The following is a 6,599-nucleotide window of genomic DNA, read 5'->3' as shown; positions in this document are numbered from 1 at the left end:
TTCTGAATGAAACCCTGTGAAATACATAAATTCTTTGAAAAAGTATTGTTGACAATATTACATAAAGAAATCTTCTCTGTTAACGTTGCCAGTTTCAAGATAATCAGAGGCAGAATTTTAAAATATGTTCAAGGTTTGTAGATAGACCTATATGAGCTTAATGGCTATCTCATTCCAAAATCATAGGCATTAATATGAGGTTTCCAAGTCCCAAAACACTGTAGGCCTGTAATAACAGGATCCACTCTTCTTACCACAAGATTTTGGAGTGTGTCTGTGAGAATATTTGCCAACACAGCCCAAAGAACATTTATGAGGTCAGGTAGTGATCCTGGACAAGAAGACCTGGCTTACAATTGGCATTAAATTTCACGCCAAAGGTGTTCAGCAGGGTTTTGTGTAAGCCACTTGAGTTTCTTTATGTCATTATGGAACCTGGCTTTGTGAACAAGTGGACACAAAAGAGCCTTCCGCAAACTGTTGCCACAAAGTTAGAATCACACAATTGTTTAATGTGTCTTTGTATGATGTAGCATTAACCACAGTCTTCACTGGAACCAAGGAATGTAGCCCAAACCCTCACATTATCCCTCCACCAAACATTAAAGTAAGGCACAATGTAGTCCAGAACATAGAGTTCTCCTGGCATGCAGCAAAACCCACATTTGTCCATCAGACTTCCAGATCGCAAAGCCTCCTCCATCACTCCAGAGAACATGTTTCTACTGTTCCAAATTCCAAATGCAGTGTGCTTTATACCACCCCAGCTGACACTTGGCATTGTGCGTAGTGATCTTAGACTTGGCCATAAATTTCCTGATGTACAGTTTGTCTGCTGATATTGCTTCCCGAGGGAGTTTGGAACTCTGTTCTGAGTGATGTATCAGATGATAGGCCATGTATACACACTTTGTGCTTCAACACTTGGTGGTCCTACTCAGTTTGCATGGTCTATCACTTCATGGCTGAACTGATGTTTTTTGATGCCTCCCCTTCAGACTAATGGCACAGCTAGAAATGTACATACTGACTTGTAGCAAAGGTAAAATCATATGACAGTGCTGTATTTAAAGTCACTGAGCAATTCAGTTAAATTCCAGTTCTACTGCTAATGGAGATTGCATGGATATGTGCTCCATTTCAGTAATAAAACACTCAGGCACAGTCATTTGGAAGGTTGTCCACATAATGTTGGCCATATAGTATACAGATTATGTTCTGTAGATTGTTTCCTGTGTTGCACATATGCTATATAGGTAACCCTATTCAGCAGTTTTCTTGGGTTTTACTAAAAAATTAAGTGCAGGAAACATGCTAAATGAAACAGATTTGACAGGATCAGATCAGTGCAGGTACAAGATTCCTGTGCTTAAAAGGGAACTGTTACATTTTTCTGTCATCTAATGAAAAGCCCTTTGTTTTTCCCAAAACAAGATGTGCCCGTTCACATGATCTCTCTGAAAACTCAGAAAGCTCTCTTATAAATTGGCAGAGAAAAGTGCCAATTTACAGAACGGTGACGTCACTGATCTAGTATTGCGCTCGTGGAAGAACTCAAAATCCCAAGAGTCAATGTGGATTTTCCTCAACTAGTTTAGTGACTGCACCTGTGTTGTTAATAGAATCAGAGCCTTTGTTAAATCACGTGAGCCCATCACCCTATTGCAGCGCGGCGCAAGTATCCTTGTGTTTTATTTTTTGAAAGCAAAACAAGGCCAAATTTACATGGCAGATCAGTTCCATGTCTTCACCCCCTATTTGACACGCATGATATTTTTAGGGAAGTGCAATCAGCAAAATGAGTCCTGGAAGCATAGATTTCTACTAGGATTTGTGGTACTTTGTAGCCCCGTTTTTGAATCAAAACGTTTCTTCTCTCGCTGCCGCTCTGCAGGTTTCTACGCTGTAAGAACTTCGCTCAAAACAAAAGCCGTGTTTTTTTCATTTATGTCCATCCCTTGCGGTAGCCAAAACCTATTTATTATATCGCTTCTTTCTGACAAAATAATTTTTATTCAATGTACATATCCGGATAAAACTCGGGTTAGACATATGTATACACGCTAACCAGGTTTGGATTATTCGTAAAATTAATGTGAAGAATAAAAAAATTAACAAAAACAAAAAAAAAAACCACGGAATAGTCACTTTTAGCTGCAGTACGAACGTATTCTTAAAATCTCGCGCTCGTTTAAAATCGGAAGCTTAGAGGTCCACTGCATGGTTTCAAATTAAGTTGCTGCAACAGTAAGTTTGCTAGTTAACAATGTTTTGCGTTTAAATGAATCCTAAAACTGGCCTCATATTTTTAAATTAAACTGTTTTCACAAGTTTTTGAACATAGAAGATGAGGTCATATAAAGTTCTCACTCTCTCTCTCTGTTTATATATATTTATATATTTTTTCTTTCCTTTTAATCCTTTTATTTGTACTGTATGTCACGCACTCATTAGTCCAGAAAAAGAATAACAGAAATCCTGACACATTGCTCATATATATGTACAGTATATACAATACATTATATATATACATTATATATATATCCCTCCATTATCCAACCCGCTATAGCCCAACTACAGGGTCACGGGGGTCTGCTTGAGCCAATCCCAGCCATCACAGGACGCAAGGCAGGAAACAAACCCCGGGCGGGGCGCCAGCCCACACACACACACACACACACACATATATACACACTAGGGACAATTTAGAATCACCAATGCACCAAACCTGCATGTCTTTGGAATGTGGGAGGAAACCGGAGTACCTGGTCGCAGACACGGGGAGAACATGCAAACTCCACGCAGGGAGGACCCGAGAAGTGAACAGGGATACTACTACCACCGTGTCGCCCCTGTGTATATATATATGTATGTATATATATATATATATATATATATGTATGTATATATATATATGTATATATATATATATATGTATATATATATATATATATATATATATATATATATATATATATATATATATATATATATATATATATATATATATATATATATATATATATATATATATATATATATATATATATATATATATATATATATATATATATATATATATATATATATATATATATATATATATATATATATATATATATATATATATATATATATATATATATATATATATATATATATATATATATATATATATATATATATATATATATGTATATATATATATATATATATATATATATATATATATATATATATATATATATATATAATGTATGTATGTGTGTATGTATAATGTTCCAGTATCAGTTCCTAATGGCTGTAGCGATTTCCATGAAACCCGGTACACATGTTTCTCATTGATCGACTAAAAATACTGTAGGGTGAAATTAACACTAAAACCCACCCCCTTCTGGGTAGGGTGGGGGTGATCTTACGGTCTTGTATGCATGTTATTATCCAGTTGACACTTGGAACGACCACTAGAGGGCGAACTATAGGTGAAGGTGACTGCCAGCATTCTTTATGTTTGAGCGCCACCACCGCGCGCCTGTTCTTTTGAAATTAAATCCAGTTTTACGTTTGGAAGTGTATGTGCCCGTCCGGCCCGGAAGTGAGACGTAGAGTCGGAGTGAGGGCTTCAGCTCTGAGGATGCGCAAGTGAGGCCAGAACACCGGCAACAAGAAACCTCCATAGAAAGACAGTCGCTTAGCTGCTAAAGCACAAACGATCCGAGCACGTTGACAACACGAATCATCATAGCACAATACTTTCAAGGACCCGGTGCTGTTGCTTACACAGTATACAGCAAGCAAATGCCTGCATTCTTTATGTTTAAGCAGCACCGCGGGCGCCTTTTGCTTTTCAAATTAAATCGAGTTGGCCGGTTCCGAGCATCAACGGGATGATAACATACATAAAAGACCGCAAGACAAGCACATTAGTGAGTCTTTATGGTTTGTTAATTTATTTTTATTTTCAAAGTTTTTTTTTTTTTTTTTTTTAATTATGTTTTTCCTAAACAATTACATAAAAAAAAACACTTTTCCTCCCGGGCAACGCTGGGTATTTCAGCTAGCTGACAGATAAAAAGAGAGATAAAAAGATTCCTGATATGTTTCTGTAGAACGACCATTTTGGAAAATTTCTTGCTTTATAGTCATTCCATTGTGTGTGTGCATATTAATTAAGTTATTTACTTATTTCCTTATTTATTGACCTATTTATGTATTATCTATTTAGAGAGCTTCGCCAAAAAAACAAATGTCAACCCTGGGGACAAATAAATTAATATCTATCTATCTATCTATCTATCTATCTATCTATCTATCTATCTATCTATCTATCTATCTATCTATCTATCTATCCTTACAGCATTGAGTGGTAGGCAAAAATCAATTGTGAATGGGAAACCTGTCTTTCACAGATTACACACTCACCTATCACCGACCGAAAAATGGCACCTAGCCTTGGTTGTTTTTAGCCTGATATTAGTGATGATATGGCACACTGTTTCCTCACAGTAGACCAGGGTCAATTTCCTTGTCCTCCAAGTATGAAGTTTGCATGTTGTCCCTGTATCACTGTGGGTTTCCTCTGGGTGTTCTGGTTCCCTCCCAAAGTCATGCAGGTTAGGTAAACTGGCAACACCCTTGTGTGTGTTTGGTGTGTGTCTTCACCATGTGATGGACTAGCACCCTTCCTTGTTCCTGTCTTGTGCCCTGTTCTAGCTGGGATATGCTCCAACACTGACCACGGCCCTGGTCTGGATTAAGCAGGTTAGAAAAACCTTCATTTGTTCATCAGACTGCCAGACATTAATTTCCTGATTTGTCACTCCAGAGAATGTTTTCACTGCTCCAGATTCCAAATGCAGTGTGCTTTACACCACCCCAGCTGAGGTGGCATGACCTTTTTTGAAGAGTCAAACTGAGAAATCCAAAAGTATTGTAAAATACCGATAAACTCTTAAGAAACATTTTTTTGTTTTTCTACTTTGCAAAAAGCCTTTGTAAAAATAAGAAAAAAACTGAAATATCAAGAATTCAGACTCATTGCTTCGTGACTTGAAATTTAGCTCAGGTACGTCCCATTCTAATGATAATTATTTGGAGTCCATCTGTGATCAGTTCATGTCATATTCATATTCATGTTGTGTTGTCATTTCCTTTCAAAGTATTATTGCCTCATGAATGTGTTGTGTAAACTCAAACAGTATTTCTTTGAGCTATGTCTAATACTGAAGCTGAGGGACAACCCAAGACCCTTTGGGTGCTGATCCTAACCGTGGAATTAATTAAAGTTCCTGTTTTGCTATTCTATCTTGATTTTGTGTATTCTGACATTCTTCTTTTTGATATTCTAAAGCTGACATGAAACTCATGCTTCCTTTGCAATGTGTCCTTTTAGACTGCAGATCATACTTTGAACCTATACATACCCTTTTCCATTTACCATGGAGATGATGCAAAGGGGAGGTGCTTTTGTGGTGCAAAAGAGAATTCAATTACTTTCACTAATACTATACATCAGAGTGCACTATAGATGCACACAGCCAAAGAGAACCCAAGCAACAATTCCATTGGCTTATGGTTTTTCAGTGGGGTTTTCAATTTTTGAAGAGTTTGGGGATATTTCTGTTGGCACAGTCAATAGCACATCTGTGCCCAAGGGCATGTTGCTGTCTGAAGCCCTGACAGGCTCTTATACCCACACTTTCTACTGACTTATAATATATGTGGATTTAAGTCTAATGTAGCACATTTACTGAGCTATTTGCAAGTTTTACTATGTATGCATTAGGCTAAGACCCCAATATAGCATGTTTTTTTTTTGTTTTTTTTTTCCCATTATATGCAATTGATGCACCTGCTCAGATCACTAAAAGCATTTAAGGTCTGAAACAAATGACTTCTTGGCTCCAGTTAGTACATGTTTGATAAACCTCAGTATTTTATGCTTACAAATCACAGTATTAAATAGTTATAGTGGTTTTCAATTTTTTTATTGCTTTTGGATTAGGTTTATTAGATTATGGACTGAATTTGCTTGCTTTGGTTTGTCTTTTAAACCTTATCTTTTTGAATACTTATTTTGGACTTCTTATTTCTAGTAGTAATAGTAGTAGTAGTATTTTATTATTTTCTTAAATGTTCATGTAATAAATCTTTAAATATAATTCATATTTTGTATTTTCTCAAGGTGAGACTGGAGTTTTTATGGGTTCCCCTCTCTGTTTTTAGATTAACCAGCCTGATGGCTTGTTGATATGCAGATCAGAAACCCTGTTTTTTGAGTTTTGACCTGGGATGGTTTAGTTTCTTTGCCTAAATAAAAACGTTAGATATACTGACATTTACAGAACATGCTATATGTTATGTTTGGAAGTACAATGTGTATACAAAACAATCCCCCCAAAGGGACAGAGATTAATCTGAACTGACTGATGGCTGTAATCAAAGCAAAAGGTGGTTCCACAAAGTACTGACACAAGGCAGTGATCCTTTAACGATCTGATTGATTCTGTTTATTTATTCATTCATTCAGGCCGCAAAGCAACAAAATGTGAGTATTTTGAAAGGAGGCGATTCTTTTTCATACACACACACACACACAT

This window comes from Polypterus senegalus, chromosome 4, assembly GCF_016835505.1.
Source record: "Polypterus senegalus isolate Bchr_013 chromosome 4, ASM1683550v1, whole genome shotgun sequence".
NCBI classification, from domain to species: domain Eukaryota; kingdom Metazoa; phylum Chordata; class Cladistia; order Polypteriformes; family Polypteridae; genus Polypterus; species Polypterus senegalus.
Note: the sequence above shows the minus strand (reverse complement) of the source record.